The 20,000-nt window shown below is 36.3% G+C and overlaps 1 protein-coding gene across 1 annotated transcript in view; it reads right to left on the bottom strand.

Moving 5' to 3' along the window:
• The window catches only part of LOC135197901 (dual oxidase 2-like), a 1,007,375-nt gene that overhangs the window by 711,132 nt on the left and 276,243 nt on the right, over positions 1–20,000 (bottom strand). The window contains exon 3 of the mRNA XM_064225123.1: positions 1,122–1,161. The gene's annotated coding sequence lies outside the window, so the exon portion shown is untranslated. The remainder of the gene's footprint in view (positions 1–1,121; positions 1,162–20,000) is intronic.

Raw genomic sequence — 20,000 nt, 5'->3', positions numbered from 1 at the left:
GAGACTAATTTCTTTTAATTAGGAGTATTAAGGCCTAAGGACTAAGGATTGCAACGCCGAACGACAAAGCTACGACAAAACTACTATATGCAAGTGAAGCAACGCGTGATTCGACCTCCAGCTTACTCGGGATCGAGTGCAAGATTTTCCTCTCAAGCATATTCATAATTAGCATTACTCATACTAACAACAAGGATCAAATAAAAAGGACACATACTAAACACGGTCATATATTCTCAGTTATAAGTGGTAACACAAAATAACTGAACGGAAACAGCCTCTAAATTCAATACACCAAATGAATTAAAGTGCGCTAAAATCTATAGTAAAATAGAGCCTTGTTTCACCAACGAAAATTAAAATAAGTACGCTATATTTTACTAGAAATAATTTTGTTGTACTGTTTAACATGTACATTATTTATTTTTTTACATTTATATTTTACTAGAAATTATTTTGTATACTGTTTAACATGTACATTATTTATTTTTTTACATTTTCATTCTAATAGAGATATCATAAATATCCTATTCTAAAATTCCAGTATCTTTAACACAACGCAAAACACCTTTTTCAGGCGCTTCCTCCAACAACAACAACAACAACAACAAAGTAGTTTGTAGGCTTACTCCCCTAGAATGTAAAAACGAAACAGAGACATATTAGAGAAGAAAAAAAAAAAAAAAAAAAAAAAACCGGCCCCAGGCATTCGATGGCCGGACGGACGCCAGGGCCACCTTCAGAGACCAACACCAGCTTAGGCTTTTGTGCAAAGCCGGGCAGCAGACAAATTGTTCCTAAAGATCCGGTAGGATCAGCCACATCAAAACTTTCGCAAAACTTAATGTTGCAGATGTTGCCGGAAATGGGAATTCCCTCCTGCAATAGAGGAAAAGAACTTGGGGGAGGGCGTCGATAGGAGTGGGAGGGGAGGAGCAGGTAAAGAATTCCGGAAAAGTTACAATTCGGGCCTGAGCGCAGTAGTAGTGATGGGGCGCAACTTAAAATCCCATGAGGAAGCGACAAGTTGTTAAAATTGCAGTGCTCTGGCACTCTCTGGCACTGTTCCGGAACAGCACTGAAGCCAAACCGGACACAGGGAATTCTTCATCGCCACTTACCTTTAAACTTCTGAGAGAAGAATCGACGTCTTGCCCAGGTCTGTAAAAGAACAGATGAACATCGTTAGCCTTCGTCTTATAATTCACAATTCTGAATACTACTGATATTAATAACAAGTAAAAGATGCGCCGAAGTTTCTTCGGCGGCATCGAGTTTTCTGTACAGCGTATAATGCTGTATGAGCGGCGGCCCATGATACTTTCAGCCTATATCTTTGGCGGACGCACGATCAAGGCTAATCTTAACCTTAAATGATTAAATGAAATAAAAAAAAAATACTGAGGCTAGAGGGATGCAATTTGGTGTGTTTACTATTTGGAGGGTGGATGAACAATACACCAAGTTGTAGCCCTCTAGCCTCAGTAGTTTTTAAGATTTGAGGGCGGGCAGAAGTGCGGACAGACAGACAAATAGCCATCTCGATAGTTTTCTTTTACAGAAAACTAAAATGAAATTAATATTATAGTTAGTTTCGTTGCACTTGTAATCATTAATCTTACTAAAAAACCGACATATAAAAACAATTTTTATACTTATCTATAGTATATTTTCAATTACTCTGCATTTAACATCCAATAGGTATATCTGTATATAGCCAAGGCAAATTGTTGAGTAAAACATTTAAATAGTATTGATCAGTGTATATAAAAAAAATGTTTTAAACACTAAATTCTATTTGAAAATTACTGACCCTGAAACTTCAAGCGGTATTCTATGCTTTGGCACATACCTAAATGCGTTTATGTATGCATGTATGTATGTATGTATGTATGTATGTATGTATGTATGTATGTATGTATGAGTATAAACGTACCTCATAAAATCTTTCTCTTTTATGTATGATGAATTATCAGTTAGAGATAATTGGTTTTATTACAGTGTAACATTTATGAAAAGATATTTTTGCAAACCAGCAGTGGGCGATTTTTCCCCTTTAATATATACATATACACTGTAAACATATTTATATATCTATTTCCATAACCGTCTTGTACTTCGCGAAACCCAATCCTGCTTAGTCCAAGATATCTATAAATGAACTATTCATAATTTACTGCTTTCACAAGTTTTATGAAGTTCTTGCAGGCAACATAAGAGTCTGATTGTCAAGAGCCTGGGCAAGATTCTTCTTTCCACGTCCCATTCAGTCGTGATTCATGAAAGGCATTATAATAAATCATCGGTAAATGTTATCCAGAGTATGCTGCAGTGGAAAATATATTTTGCAGCGGAAAAAAGACGAATACCTCACCGAGCATTTCATATGATTCTGGTTAAATAACAAACTTTGTTGCCAAATTGTTATTAAAAAGCAAACGACGGGGACGAGTACACAAATTCTCTTTACTGCCATATTCTGAGGGTTATTTAATTTACACGTATTACTGTAAGTGAAGTATACATTTCATTTACCGCCTTTCCCTCTCCTCTACTTGCTAGAAAATATACACAGTAACATAAGGTTTCAAAGCGTCTCTTTTTCTCCCAACAGCTCCCTATTCGTCCAAACGATTTGTGGGCGACTAAATAGATGATTTATAGGTAGGTAGATTACAGCTAAACAACGAGAGAGAGAGAGAGAGAGAGTGAGAGAGAGAGAGAGAGAGAGAGAGATATTTATACTTACTAAAACTGGCGTCACAACATCAAGGTTATTGAAGCAAAGAGAGAGAGAGAGAGAGAGAGAGAGAGAGAGAGATTTATGCTTACTAAAACTGGCGTCACAACATCAAGGTTATTGAAGCAAAGAGAGAGAGAGAGAGAGAGAGAGAGAGAGAGAGAGAGAGAGAGAGAGATTTATGCTTACTAAAACTGGCGTCACAACATCAAGGTTATTGAAGCAGAGAGAGAGAGAGAGAGAGAGAGAGAGAGGAGAGATTGATTTATGCTTACTAAAACTGGCGTTACTACATCACGGTCATTGATGCAGAGAGAGAGAGAGAGAGAGAGAGAGAGACTGATTTATGATACTAAAACTGGCGTCACTACATGAAGGTTATTGACGCAGAGAGAGAGAGAGAGAGAGAGAGAGAGAGAGAGAGAGAGAGAGAGAGAGTCATCGTCCAATAAATAATTTGTCTTATCGTGAGGAACAGGAACATTTCATGGAAGAAATTGGGCGACCCGGAGGGTTTCAAATTTTCAATCATGTTATTTTTCGAGACAAACGTAAACTTTTATTATGGAAGAGATGCCAGGAAGGGGAAAAGCAATGAAGTGAACGATGGAACCGTCAGAAAGGCATAATAAAGAAAAAAATGAAAGGGAGGAAAACTTTGGTTGCAGTAGAGACGAGAGAGACTGAAAGTTATTGGGAAGAAGGAAATTAGGAAAGTGGTAAGATTTCGGAATAAAATATCTTCGAAGGGTGTCAGTGTAAAGGCAGGTAATAAAAAAAAGAATAAAGTTAAGGATAAAAAAGAAAAGTTCAAGAAAGTTTAAAGATGATTTTGACTGAAACAAGAGCACGTGGAGTTGGAAAGGGTATGACAATACCGACGGGAAATATATAATATTTATAAAAAAATATTGTATAACAACACTGTCGATATAGAACAGAATAGAACAAGGAATTAAGGCCAAAAGCCAAGCGCTGTGACCTATGATGCCATTCAACGCTGAAAGGGAAACTGACAATAAGAAGGTTTATAAGGAGCAACCGGGGGAAAATCTCTCAGCTGCCCTGTGAAACCTCTGTTTGAGAAGGCGGAAAGTCAGATGGAAGAAAGAAAATATGAACGGAGTTACAGTAAAAGGAATGCAAGAGGTTGCAGCTAAGGTCCAAAGAGACGCTTCAAAGACCCCTCGTTATGCCTACAGTGCACCGCGTGAGGTGCACTGACGGCAATACCTCCCTACGGGGGACAGTGTCGATAAAACAAAGTATATCAAAGGTAATTAGCTGTTTGACAAAGGAAGAAAACACAGAACAGCACCAAAAAGGATCCATACGGTTGGTCATCTAAGAGAAGCTGATGGTCTTTTGTAACAAGTCTGACTGAAACCCGTCCACCCATGAATGAGATCTGGAATCACACACTAAAGTTACAGAAACACAGACAGACTGACAGGCGGACGATCTTCCTGCAGACACATCATATGAATTATGCCTCTTTGTACAAAATACAACTGAAAGTATTTAGCCGTGTAAAAGAAGTTGTGATGACAATGTGAGCAATAAGATTTGAGAGATAGACGTAAAGACAATCTTCCTTCAAGCACATCTACGCATGATTGTCTGCCTTTGTACCAAATTTGCCTGCAGTTTCCTTAACCATGTAGGAGAGATGCCTATTTCAAGGTAAGCGTGACAGAAATGAGGGAAAAACTATACTCCTTACAAACTTTGTCGGCAGGGAATAATACAGGAATCCTTTTAGTGATAAAAGTGTTACAACGACATATCCCACTTACTGTAAAGCAAAATTACAGAACCATGATATTTACAGTTTACAGAGAGCCACTTGAGTAGAATGACCACGAATACAAAACTGTAAGTATGAAAAGCTTGGTGTATAAGGCAACTGGATTAATTAAATGAAGGTTAATGTTGAAAACCGAGCGTACAACTTACTATCATGCAATATAAATGAACTAAATATGTCATTATTCAAATGAGTGGCATTTACGTCATCTATTGAAAAGCAAGTGAGTTACATCTTGTTAATCTAAAAGCCCGCAACCTAACCTCTTAACCACGGAAGCGACATACGCGGCCTTAGAAAAAGGCAATTACAAAGCTTGACAGAAGCAGGAAAGAAGCAACCTCAATGTGGTAATGTGCTATTGCATCTGTCCCATTGGGGAATTATAAAGCCCTCCTCCTACATATACATCTGCTGTTTGTAATGCTGGCATTTTTTCATACCTTCTTTGCACAATGTTCAAGTAGAGCCAACAAAAATAGATTCTGTGGAAGCATTTTGTTCTTCTGAAAAATTTAGCTTTTTTTTAAGTGAGTAAAAATACAATGAAAAATGAAGGCAACAAAAAACCCGAGCATTCGCCGAAGATTTCTGCTTTCAGCAGCAGTTTTCCTTTTTTCATTCGAGAAACGGGAGAAAAATAATAAACAACCTGACAACTACACTGAAAACACTACAGCCCCGAGTCTTAAATTATTCATCAGGGAGAGAAGAGTGTTCGGTTTTTTGTAACGGTTTTTCTTGCTTTGCTTTTTTTATTTATTCATTTATTAACTTATTTATTTTGTGTATGAAAGCTTCGGCGATTATCATCATCCCCTAACTAATCAATAAATTAAATTATTTATCTATTTGTTCATAATCTTTCCTGACATGCGTGAAATGGCGTTTAAATATAATGTTGCATCTATTGAAGCAGAACTAACCAAACGATAACATAATCATGCTAATAATTATAATATAATAATCGGCTAGCAATTTCGCCATGAATTAACTGATATGTAATAATGTCTATAATATCTTTCTGATTACTAATGATTTCTCTGAATCAGTCGTATCATTTTTAAAGATTCAACAAATTGCATTAATAAAATAATTTTTCAATGAAACCGAATTTGGAGTAAGTCGATACCAGGTCTTAATAATGGAAGAGTTCGTGTGCTATAAATTTTTCTTTATATACAAGTAACAAAACATATCGCTGCTCATTATCACAGACTCACGATAAGGTTAACAGCTGCCTTCTATGTATCGGAAAATTTCCCGAATCGAAATATTTACTTCAATATAAAATTTTAAAAAGTACGAATATGTAAGAGTTATTGCATAAGAACTAAAACGAATAAAGGACCCTAAGGACCCTAAACATCCTTGGGGATTATATTTTCTCTTTCATCTCAGAGGAACTAAAATTAAATGCAGGAAGATATTTATGAAGCCTCATCTCCCTCGCCAATAGTAGGCGCTAATGTAGTGAGTAACCGTGTAGCAGCCATTAGCATTCTCTTAAGAGTACACACAGTAATAGGTCTTCCTAGAGTACCACAATCTCTCTCTCTCTCTCTCTCTCTCTCTCTCTCTCTCTCTCTCTCTCTCTCTCTCTCTCTTCCATTTAGGAAGAGTTCTGCGTACATCCCTAGAGGGCAAATGGCGTAAAGGAAAACGAATCACAAAGCTCAACCTTCTGTGAGAATAACGACCCCGTGGGAATAAACATTTGCAGTTGTGTTTTCCTTAGGACATGGGATCCTTGGGGCCGAATCTACCCCGACAATTGGACCGCACGGAGGTAAAACATCGCCCGTATTCTTTTAGGATTAACATAAAATCTACTGCCTTACTGTACAAGTTTACGAATACGGTAGTGTATCTGCGTTCTCCTTTTCATGGAATGAGTCTACGTCAATTAACTGGTCTTCCCAGAGAGAAAAAAGAAATCATTACAAAACTAGAGAAACTTTATTTTAATGAAACTAAATATACAAAATTTGCAAATAAGGAGAAACTGTTTCTTCCTTCTCAATGACTTCCCTTCCAAAGATGGGAGACCCCGTGAATTGTTGTTTTGCAGAACAATCGGAGACCTGAATGGCTTCAAGAACGACGGGATTCTGGAGAAAAACAAAAACAGACGCATATAGCAAGTCGGTCCAGATGGCATTCATCCCAAAACACTCTACGAAATCGAACATTTAATCACATGCATTTTCTATCAGCCCAAGTACTCGGCGACCTACCTCATGACCAAAAGGATCTCATAAATGCTGAAAACTTTTTCCCAACCAGGACTTTCATAAACGATGCTCGAGTTTTCACTACATACGGTTCATATGGCACTCTCGTAATTTTAAAATGGGAACACGGAACTTGCATAATAACGGTATAACATTATTATGTATGAATATGACATGAGGACGGGACTGCAATTTTCGTTCATTCGCTTTTTTACTATTAATACTACAACTACTACTACTGCTGCTGCTGCTGCTACAATATAGCAGAAAAAGAGGGGATTCCTCAATTCTGGTATAACCGACAAAACATTCAATTCTCGAGTAACCGACAAAAAAAAAAAAAAAAAAAAAATCATAAAAATTAGCTCCAAAACAATACGGAATACAAGACCAGTGCTATCCGTAAATGGGTATGGAATGGTGCCAATAATATCTTCCTAATGACTAATGATTGCTTTGAATCAGCAGTACCATTTCAAAAGATTCAATAAATTGCTGTAATGAAATCAATTTTCTATGAAACGTCTGAGTAAGCCGAAATTAGTTAGAATGATATCAAATTTTCTTTAGTAAAATATAATCAAACATATCGCTGTTCATTATAAAAAGAGCTACCGGATAAGGTGAACAGCTACCTTTTATGTAGCGGTCAATTTCTCGCATCAAAATGTTGACTGGATAAATTCCTTTTTAATTTATGTCAACATCAACTTCAATATAAAATAAAAAGTAAAAAGTAGGGAGCTGCTTCATAAGAAGAAAAAAGGATAAAAGGGCACAAAGGACCCTAAACATCCTTGGGGATTATATTGCCTATTTCATCTCAGAAGTAGGAAAATGAATCATTGCAAGACATTTAAGACAGAGTCTCTACCCCGTCGTCACTAGGAGGCGCTAATGTAGTGAGTAACATTGTAGCCGCCATTAGAATTCATTTAGAGTACTCCGCAATATTACGTCTTTTTTAGAGTACTCTCTCTCTCTCTCTCTCTCTCTCTCTCTCTCTCTCTCTCTCTCCATGTAAAGAGAAGTCTGCGTACATCCCCAACGGGCAAATGGCGTAAAGAAAAGCGAATTACAAGGCTCAACCTGCTGTGAGAAAAACGACTCGCGGGAATAAACATTTGAATTGTTTTCCTTAGGATATGGGATCTTTAGGGGGGAATTTGCCCCCACAATGAAACCCATAATGTAACCCGACGGAGAAACAATGTTTTTTTTTATTCTTACCGGATTAACGTAAAACCTAACGCCTTATTCTATAGTTTACAATTTTGGTAATGCATCTATCTATAATCTTCCTTGATTGAACTGAATATAGAACAATTTGTGCGTGATCTCTCCACTTCTGAAGAAGGATTCATAAAAAAGCAGAATTTTTATAAATCAAATTCCGCAGATGTAGCAGTAAGTTTTAATTAAACATGTTTACGAGAGGGTCTGCTTCCTAAATATACAAAATTTACAAATATGAATTATGCCTTCTCCGTCTCACTGGCTTCCATTTCAAAGCCTGGGGGATCTCGAGACTGTTGTTATGATTATAATGAATCATATAAGACTTAAGTCGCTTCAGAGAAAGAGGGATTCAAAAGGAAAAGACATCAAACAGTCGCATAAAGCAGCTGGTCCAGATGGCATTCATCCAAAAAAAAAGACTTGATGAAATCAACTTTTAATCAGACATTTTTTTTTTATCAGTCATGTTGCTCAGACACCTACATGATGTTTAGAGGATAACTGGTGTATATCATACGCATAAAAACTGTGGCCGAAAGAATCTCACAAAGGTTACAGAGCTTTGCTCTGAATCTCCGGTTCCATATACGAGGTGTTTGTCTTTTATAACTTTTCTTGTATAATATGTCACATGGCAAACTGTACTCAAAAAGTAAGAGACACAGAACATAATTGCGTATAAAAATTAGGCTGCGGCTGTGATTGAAATCTTCTTTCATTCGAATAAGAGGAAGCTTATATGACTCCTTATCCATCTTATATTAAGTTGGTTTATGGATCATTTTAACTGTCTGCAAAAATAGAAAATTCATAAAATACAAGTCGAGCGGCAAAAGAAGATCTAAGAAAATCCTCAACATCAGCAACGCAACAACGAGTTTTCTTAGCGGCCCTCAAATTTGCCCAGAGCTTTCCTTTTGAGCTCAGTCTTACCGATTGTCGCCTTCGGCTAACATGCAATATCAGAGAACCAAATTGAATTGAATATAGAACTGGATATAGAATTTAGGCCAAAGGCCAAGCACTGGGACCTATGAGGTCATTCACCACTAAAACGGAATTTGAAGTAGAAGGTTTCAAAGATGTAACAGGAGGAAAACCTCGCAGTTGCACTATGAAACAACTGTTAGGAGAGGGTGGAAAGTAAGATGGAAGAAAGAGAATATGAATGGAGGTACAGTAAAAGGAACGAAAGTGGTTGTAGCAAAGGGACGCAATCACGCTGCAAAGAACCTCAAGTTATACCTACACTGACGGCACTACCCCTCTATGGGGAGAACCAAATTAAACACCATTTTATTTGGTAAATAACAGGCATTTGTCACACATCCTATCTATCAATGAACAAATGAGTTATTTCTCGTTAATTTAAAAGGAATCAACAGGCCTGTCTCTTAATAGAGGAAAGATGGTAAAAGCCAGGGAAAACAGAGGCAAGAAAGGAATCTCAAATCCGAACAGAAACCGGAGAGAAACAGCCCCGTGTGCTAATGCAATTAACATTTTATCTGTCTCATTAAGGAATTATTGCAACATCTGTCTACTTACGTATCTGTTGATTGTACTGTTCGCATTTACTTCTCATGCCTTCTTTGTACAAAGTTCAAGTACAATCCCGTCCCCCACAAAAAAGGCGTCATCCGACCTCCAGCTTACTCGGGACACGTGCAAGATTTTCCACTGACGCATAAGTTGCAATAATTATATGCCTAACTTAACGTGAAGTGGTTTTCGTAATTAATACTCATACTTAGTACTACTCATACTAAGAAGGATTAAATAAAAAGGAAACAAATTAAAAACGTTCACATATTCTCAGTTATCAGTGGAAACCAAATGATTGAACGGAAATATGGCCTCTATATTCAGTATACATCAAATATATTGAAACGTGCAAAAATCTACGGACAGACAGCCCGTTGTTTCGCCAACGAAAATGAAAAAACACGATACATTTTATTAGGAATCATTTTTCTGTACGGTTTAATATGCACATTTTTTTTTTTACATTTTCATTCGAAAAAATAAATCATAAATATTCTATCCTAAAATTCCTGTATCTTTAACTTAACTTGAAACACCTTTTTCAGCAGTTTTTAATCTCTCCATAGACCTTTCCTACACCCCACGAACAATAACAACAACAAAAAAGTAGTCTGTAGATTTACTTCCCGAGTAAGGAAAAAAAAGCGCTATCAAGGAAGTTTTACTTTTATTTTTGATGGAAAAACAGGGAAAGATAATAAATATCTGACAGCTATTCTGAAAACAGCATAGCTCCGGGTCTTAAATTATTAACCTGAGAAAGAAATGTGTTCAGATTTTTGCAATGATTTTTCTTCTTTTGCTTCTCTCATATATTTATACATTTAGTGTCGGAAAGCTGAAGCGATTATTATTATCCATTAAATCCTTTATCGAAAATCCAGAAAGCGCACTGAAATATTCTTATTCTGGATTCACTCATGACAATATAGTTTTACATCTACTGATGCAGAACTAGCGAACCAATAACATAATTATCCTAATAATTATAATCTAATAATGAGCAACCAATTTCGCCATATGAATTAATTGAAATGCAATGATACCTATGATATCTTTCTAATAACCAACAATTGCTCTGAATCAGTCGAATCATATCCAAAGACCTAACAAATTGCATTAATGAAATCATTGTTCAATGAAACGTCGGAGTAAATCGATACGATGCCCTTTTTACCTGAAAAGTAGGAAAATGAAACATAACGCCATTTACTACCGAGTATCAACTCCTTTACCACTAGGGGGCGCTAATGTGGTGAGTAACACTGTATAGCTGGCCATTAGCATTAATTTAGAGTACTCTGCAATATTACGTCTTCTTTAGAGTACTACCATCTCTCTCTCTCTCTCTCTCTCTCTCTCTCTCTCTCTCTCTCTCTCTCTCTCTCTCTTCTATTTAGGAAGCAGTCTGCCTACACCCCAAAGGGCAAATGGTGTAAAGGAAAGCGAATCACAAGGCTCAACCTGCTGAGAGAATAACGACCCGTGGGAATAAACATTTGCAGTTGTGTTTACCTCGGGACACGGGATCTTTAGGGCAGTATATACTTGTCACAGAATGGAGCCGGACGCAGAAAAACCATCGCCCATATTCGTATGGGATTAACATAAAATCCATTTCTTTACTGTTACAAGCTGACAAATATAGTAATGTGTCTGTAACCTCCCTTTTATGAAATGAACAGGAAATTTTTTACTTGATCTTTCCCAACCAGAAAAAAAGGAATAAACCATATTGCAGACTAAGCTCTGTTAATGGAGCCGTAAGGTTTAATGAGACATTTACGAGATCCTATCCTTCCAAAATATATAGCAATTACAAATACGGATTATCTACCTCCCCCTTCTCAGTGACTTCTCTTTAAAAGGTGGGAGACAACGCGAATTGTTGTTATGATAATAAGAACAATCTGAGACTTAAATCGCTAAAAAAAAAAAAAAAAAAAGGGGGGGGGGTACGCATAGAGGAGGTCGGTCCAGATGGCATTCATCCAAAAACACTTAAGGGAATCGAGCCTATAATCAGACTCATTTTTTTATCAGTCCAGATACTCAGGAATCTACCTGATGATTGGAGGACTCTCGTATATTATACAAACAAAAAATGGTCACCAATAATTCTCGTAAAGTATGAAAAGTTTTGCTCTAAACCAAAGGTTTATAAGCAATCAATATTTGTTTTTTGTTTTTGTTTTTGCAATTCAGTACATACTATGTGTTTACGTGACAATCTCATAAAACTAAATTGAGAAATTCGGAAATTGCATTATAACCGTTGAATATTATTGCTTATGAATATAAGATAATACTGCAATTTGAATTTCCGTTTATTCACTTTCTTATTGCTACAACTCTCACTACAACTAGAACAGGGACGGTCTTCGTAAGCCCCATATAGCGTTATTATCGTTGATTGAAAATACGCACATAAAACATATGAAGAACAGCAGAAGGACAATAACAACAACAAAATAAAGCAACAGTCACATCCTCCTGTCATGCAATATTTATAAACCAAAACAAACATTACGTTATTCGGAAAATGAGTCATATTCAAGTCAAAAGTTAACGAGGAAGTGCGTCATTTCTAGCTAATTTAAAAGTACCAGGCCCATCAACAAAACGACGGAAGCGAAACAAATGCCTCTTAAAAGGAAGGAAAATGATAAAAGAAGGAAAATTATAAAAGACAGGAAAGACATAAAGAAGCAGAATAGCAATTTTCGAGCCTGGCAGGAGTGGGGAAGAAACAGCCTCTCTGGGTTCTTATGTGTGATTTCGTCTGTCTCATTACGGAATTATTGTAATACTAATAATTTATATAGTTGCTGTTTTCGTTTATTTCCCGCAAACTTTAATTACGGAATTATTGTAATACTAATAATTTATATAGTTGCTGTTTTCGTTTAATTAGAAACCACCCCCACCCGCCCCCCAACCCCGCCAAACAAAAAAAAAATATATATAGCTTTTAAGCAAGCGGTATGGTCTTTAAAGAAATTCTACCATTTTCATCTGGAAAAGACAAAGAAAAATCTAGTGAATCCAACATAAAAAATAAGTAGAATTCAAAGGCTTGATGCTGTCAGCAGAAGGTTTGCTTTTATTTTCATTAGAGAAAAACGGGGAAAAATAATAAACAACTGACAACTACACTGAAAACTGTAGAGCTCCCCGTCTGAAATTATTCCCCCGAGGGAAGTGTTCAGGTTCTGCATCGATGTTTCTTCATTCGCTTCTCTTATTCATATATTTATCTATCTATTGTCTGAATGCTGAATCGATTATCATTATCAAAAAAACCTTTATTAAAAATCCAGAAAACGCACTGAAATATTCACTCAAAACAATAAAGTTTTACATCTATTAAAGTAGAACTAGCCAACCAAAAAAATAATCGTAATTACCCTGATTTATAATCTAATAATCAGCTAGCAATTTGGCATGAATTAATTGATATGCAATGATGCCTACGATATCTTCCTAATTACCAACGATTGCTCTGAATCAGTCGAATCATATTCAAAGATCTAACAAATTGCATTAATGAAATCATTGTTCAATGAAACGCCGGCGTAAATCGATACGATGCCTTTATGCAAAAGAGCGAGTGATATCAAATTTTTCTTTAATTACACATAATCAAACTTATCGCTCTTCATCATTAAAGAGCACCCGGATTAGGTGAACAGCTGCCTTTTATGTAATGGCCAATTTCTCGCATCAAAATGTTGACTGGATAAATTCCTTTTTAATTTATGTCAACATCAACGTCAATATAAAATAGTCTAAAAATTAGGGAGCTGCTGCATAAGAAGAAAAAAAGGATAAAGGGGCACAAAGAACCCTGAACACCCTTGGCGATTATATTGCCTATTTCATCTGAGAAGTAGGAAAGTGAAATATTGCAAGATACGTGTTAACGACTTCGTCTCAACTCTGTCGTCACTAGGAGGCGCTAGTGTAGTAACCTTGTAGCAGCCATTAGCATTATTTAGAGTATTCCACAATATCACCTCTTCTTTAGAGTACTACTACTACTCTACTACTACTACTACTATCTCTCTCTCTCTCTCTCTCTCTCTCTCTCTCTCTCTCTCCCCCCCCCCCCCCCCCACAACCCCCATTGTAGGGAGAAGTCTGCGTACATCCCCAAAGGGCAAATGGCGTAAAGGAAAACGAATCACAAGGCTCAACCTGCTGTGGGAGTAAACATTTGCAGTTTTGTTTTCCTTAGGACATGGGATCTTTAGGGGCGAACTAACCCCCGCACCCCCCCCCCCCCAAAGAAAAAAAAAAAAAAAACAAGGAACCGCACAGAGAGAATACATCGCCCTTATTCTTAAGGGATTAACATAAAATCTATTGCTTTACTGTCCAAGTTTACAAAAACGGTAATGTGTCTGTGCCCACTTCTTTCATAAAATGAATATAGGACAATTATCAAGTAATCTTTTCTCTAGAAAGAGAAAAAAAAATTAAACTGCTGATAGAGCCATAAGTTTTAATGAAACATTTACAATAGGGTCTCTTTCCCATATATACTTTGAAATGTGTAACGCCTTCATGAACGCTATTATTGTTGGCTGTACTTTAACTTTAAAAGAAAGAACGCCGGTAAAGGCGAGCATCGAAAAAGATATGCAATTAGGTAAATGTTTTGGTAATTACGTAATGAGACAGACGGAATCACACACTATCACACAGGCTCTCTTCCCGGCTCCTGTCAGGTTGGAAAATTGCCTCCTTTCATGTTCTCCTGTCGTTTATAATTTTTTATCCCTTAAGATATAGTGTCGCCTACGTCAGTTTTGGGGATGGGCTGGGCCTTTTAAATTAACAAGAAATAACGCACTTGCTCAATCGGACTATGGCTGAAAGTTTCATGGGCCGCGGCTGAAATTTGCATGGGCCGTGGCTGAGAGTTTCATACATTATACGCTGTAGAAATACTTCGGCGTATTGTTTACTTGTTTATCTTTCCTTCTGCTGCTGGACACATGATGTATATATTTTCAGTTCTAATGCAATATGGGGCTCACGATGTAGCAGTAAGAAAAATATTAATCAAAAACTGCAATGTAGTATTATCCTATAATCATGATTGGTAATATTCAACTGTTATATTAAATTTCCCATTTAAATGTTGAGAGTGTCAAGTGAGATATTCATGTCCAAAATTGTCAAAAGAAAGTCGTTTACGAACCTTTGGTTTAGACCAAGGCTTTTCTGCTTATGAGAATGTTTCAGCGTCCTTTTTTGTGTGTATAATATATGAGAGTCCTCTCCCATCACCAGGAAAGTTCCTGAATATAGGGACTGATAAAAAATACGTCTGATTCCTGGGGGTGTTTTTGGATGAATGTCACCTGGACCAGCTGGTCTGTGCCTGTATTTTTCTATTTTTGCCCAGCCCTTTATTGTAGTTATATTTAATTCTCAGCTTATCTTGTTCTTATTATTATAACTACAATTCACGAGGTCTTCCAGGCTTTGAAAAGGAAGCCTGTGAGGGGGGGGGGGCGGGTGATAATCGGTATTTGTCAATTTTGTGTATTTAGGAAGGACTCCTCTCGTAAATGTATTTCAATAAAACTCACAGGTGTATCAGCACAGTTCAATTTACAATACGCAGTCTCTATTTCCTAATGACTTTTTTTTTGCGGGGGAATAATTGTCCCATGTTCATTTAATGAAAGGGTGGACACAGATGCATGACCATTTTTGTAAACTTTACAATAATGCAAGTGTTTTTGTTAATCCAATAAAAATTAAGGGAGATGTTTTTCCTCCGCGCAGTTCGATTCTGTGATAAATACTCCCCTCAAGATCCCGTGCCTCAAAAAAACACAACTGCAAATATCTATACAACGGGTTGTTATTCTCACGGCAGGTTGAGCCTTGTGATTCGCTTTCCTTTACGATATTTGCCCTTTGGGGATTTACGGAGAATGCTTCCTAAATGGAAGAGAGAGAGAGAGAGAGAGAGAGAGAGAGAGAGAGAGAGAGAGATTGTAGTCCTCTAAGACCATCTACTATTGTGGAATACTCTTAATGAATGCTAATGGCGGCTACATTGTTACTCGCTACATTAGCGCCTCCTAGTGGCGACGGAGTTGAGGAGACTCAGTCGTAAATGTCTTCCTGTATCCTATTTTCCTACTTCTCAGATGAAAGTAAAAGTAGAATCCAGAAGGAGATCTAGGGTCCTTTTTGTGCCATATGCGGGAACTCTTTCATTTTCATATTTCTCATGATATATTAAAGCGCTTATGGAGAAAAATTGAACAAGATTTTAATCAGTAAACATTTTGATGCGCAAAATGTTCCGATACATCAAAGGGCAGCTGTTCACCTTGTCGGTGAGCTCTCTGATAATGAACAGCGATATGTTTGATGCTGTGTAATTAAAGAAAAATTGATATCACTCGACGTTTGAATGATTAAGGCCTCTGGCATCGGCTTACTCCGAAATTTCATTGAAAAATGATCTCATTATCGAAATTTGTTGGATCTTTGAAAATGATTCAAATGATTCAGAGCAATCATTGGTAATTAGAAAGATGCTATTGGCATCATTGCATATCAATTAATTCATGGAGAAATAGCTAGCTGATTATTAGATTATAATTATCAGGATAATTATGTTATCGCTTGGCTAGTTCTGCTTTAATAGACGTAAAACTATACTGCCCTCAGTGACTAGAAAAAGAATTTTTGAGCGTGATTTATCGAATGTCAAGAAAGGATTTGTGGCTGATGATAATCGCAAAAGGTTTCATACACAAAGTAAAGTGAAAAAATAAATGAATAAATAAGCAAAGCAAGAAAAATCGCTGTAAAAACCAGAACACTCTTCCCGGAGCTGTAGTGTTTTCATTGTAGTTGTTAGGTTTATTTTTCTCACTTTTTCTCTAGTAAAAATAAAAGCAAAACTTATGGTGAAAGATAAAGAGCCGTTGAATTCTCTTTTACTTTTTGTTGCCTTTGCTTTATTTTTCCTTATATTTTTCTCAGGGAAAAAAACAGGCAAAATTTCTTTTGAGATTATAACACCTCCATAAAAGTTATTTATTGTTGTTGGTTAAACATAAAGTTTATACAAAGAATGCGGGAAAAAATATGAGCATTACTTAGGGCTGATACGTATGACGGAAGCTGTTTTAATAATTCCGTTATGCACACAGAGGCTGCCTTTTTTTCCGCTACTGTCAGACTTTGAAAGTTCTTACCCGTTTCTGGTTTTCCTTTCTTTTATTTTTTTTTTTTTCCTCTTTAAGGAGCAGGTCTGTCGCTTCTGTCTCTGTGGGGATGGGTTTGGGACTCTTAAATCAGCAAGAAATAGCTCATCAGTAGCTGAAGTAAATATTACTCATTTACCTAAAAGAACAGTATTTATTTTGGTTCAGTAATATTGCATGACAACGAGTGACAATCGATGTGACCGAGTCCAGAAGGAAAGTTCTTAGCAAATGTGAGGACTGTTAAGAAAACCCTTTGCCGTGCAGAATGAGGCCTTCGTCAATTCTAATCACGTCTTTCCATGAAGGACAATACTGTTATGGATAACACTGGTCTTGCTGTTGCGCACCTATGTTGCGTTTTTTTTTTTCTACTTTTGTTACTGTAATTAATTTTTATACATTTTCAAACAGTGATAATGCTCCATAAACCACCTTTCTTGTACGGGACTTACGAAGCCCGCTCTTATTCTTACAGTAGTATTAGTAATAGATAGGCGAATGAATGGAAAATGATATCGAAGCACTATCCTAAGTTCATATATAAAAATGTTGAACTGTTACAACGCTTCTGTGTTTCTCACTTCAAAGTTATGAGATCGTCACGTGACACATATCCCTTTAAAAAATGTCAAAAGAACATCGCTTATTTTACTAGTTTAGAGAAAAGCCTTTATGAGTTTCTTTCGGTCACCGTTTTTTTTTTTTGTGTGAGGTATGACAGCCATCCTCTAATCATCAGGTAGGTTCCTGAATATCTGGAATGATAAAAAATGCGGATGATTAAAGGTTCCAATTCCTCGAGTGATTCTAGATGACTGCTATCCTGATTAGCTGCTTAATGCATCTTTTTTTTTTTTGTCTCATACTGTTCTAATTATTTTTTTTAAAAATTATCTAGGATTCCCAGGCTTTCCAAAAGAAGCCAGTGAGACGGAGGAACAATACCACAATCTCTCTCTCTCTCTCTCTCTCTCTCTCTCTCTCTCTCTCTCTCTCTCTTCCATTTAGGAAGCGTTCTGTGTACATCCCCAAAGGGCAAATGGCGTAAGGGAAAGCGAATCACAAGGCTCAACCTGCTGAGAGAATAACGACTCGTGGGAATAAACATTTGCAGTTGTTTTCCTTAGGACATGGGATCTTTAGGGGGAATTTACCCCATAATGGAACCGGAGAAACGCAGCCCTTATTCGTATGGGATTAACATGAAATCTATTTCTTTACACTACAAGTTTACAAATATGGTAATGTGTCTGCACACTCCCATTCATGAAATTAAGGAAAATGGATACTTTACTCTAAATTAAAGTCCTTTAATGCTCATGTCATTTTTAATGACCCACAATACTGAGATAGGCTCCTTAAATATACGAAACTTACAAATACGGATCATAATTCTCCTCCATCTCACTAGTTTCCTTTCAAAGCCTAAGAGACCTCGTGAATTGTTCTTATAATAAAAAGAACAATCTCAGACTAAAATGGCTAAGAAAATTAAGACTCATAAACCAGCAGGACCAGATGGCAATAATCTAAAAGCACTCCAGGAATTGAAACCTATAATCAGACGTATTTTTTATCAGTCCAGATACTGGGGAACTACCAGACGATGGAAGATGTTTTCATATATCATACAAATGAAAACGGTGGTGAAAAATAATCCCATAAAAGCTGAGAACTGAGAAGCTTTCCTCTAAACGAGCAGTATCACAAATGGGATATTCTTTTGGTCATTTTCAGTTATTGTGTCACATGTCAACCTCATAACTTTGAAGTGAGAAACAGCATCTGTATTATAACAGTTTAACTTTGTGACGTATGAATATGGGATAGTAATTCGATTTCAAGCTTCAGTCATTTGCTTCCTCACTGCTACAACAACAAAAAACAACAACAACAACTACTATTACTTCTACTACTACCGCCATCACTACAATTACTATTACTGCTTCTACTCCTGGAATAAGAGGGGGCTTCCTGATCCTCGTATAGTAGAGGTGTGTTACTTTCACTGCTTGAAAAACAATCAAATAAATGAAATATAAGATGTGATACTTTCACTACTTGGAAAACTACCAAATATATAAAATATAAGATGTGTTACTTTCACTACTTGAAATACTACCAAATATATAAAATATAAGGTGTGTTACTTCCAAAATTTGAAAACTACCATATATATAAAATATAAAATGTGTTACTTTCACTACTGGAAAAACTGGCAAATATAAGATGTGTTACTTTTACTACTTGAAAAACTATCAAATATATAAAATATGTGTTACTTTCACTACTGGAAAAACTACCATATATATAAAATATAAGATGTGTTACTTTTACTACTTGAAAAACTACCAAATATATAAAATATAAAATGTGTTACTTTCACTACTGGAAAAACTACCATATACATCAAATATAAGATGTACTACTTTCACTACTTGAAAACCTACAAAACATACAAAATATAAGGTGTGTTACTACCAAAATTAGAAAAATTACATAATATATAAAATATAACTCCGGTAGCAGAAGAAGATCAAGACAACAAGAGACTGTTATCCGTAAGAGAGAAGTTCAACACGAGAATGAGGGATTTCCTAACAATCCTCACATTTCTACGAACTTTCCCTCTGAACCCAGTTACATCAACTTTAACCTTTTAAATCCATACTCGCAATATTTTTCATGGCTTTCCTCTCTCGAGGAATGTATCAAAAGCAAAAATCCACACAGAGCAGGATTCTGAGTTCTCATCCTAATCAAACGTTGGTCCAATCACATACCTCGACTCACTATAAAAACTTACTGACTGCAACAGAATACGCTCTTTGTATTTCAAGAGGAAAGATTAGTATCAATAAAACTTACTAAACAAATTTAAGAAAAATTGAGATTTATAATACAATACTAAAATATGCACAAACTTTTACTATCTTCATATCACGGATGAACGATAATTATTTTTATATCTCGGTTCAAATATGTAATTAAAGCACAGCAGAAACTACTGAAAATTAAATATTAAAGATTAAATTACTGAACTTGCTAGGCCTGGAAATACACAATTACCTGCATTAAATTACAAAACCTAACGCCATAAAATTTTAATCCTAAATTAGGGGAAAATTTATATTTCATTAATAATAATATACTCAAAAATGACCCCGCACCAATTGCGTTACCACCCGATT

The sequence above is a fragment of the Macrobrachium nipponense genome, chromosome 21 (genome assembly GCF_015104395.2).
Source record: "Macrobrachium nipponense isolate FS-2020 chromosome 21, ASM1510439v2, whole genome shotgun sequence".
NCBI classification, from domain to species: Eukaryota; Metazoa; Arthropoda; class Malacostraca; order Decapoda; family Palaemonidae; genus Macrobrachium; species Macrobrachium nipponense.
Note: the sequence above shows the minus strand (reverse complement) of the source record. Positions and strands in the feature narration are given on the sequence as shown.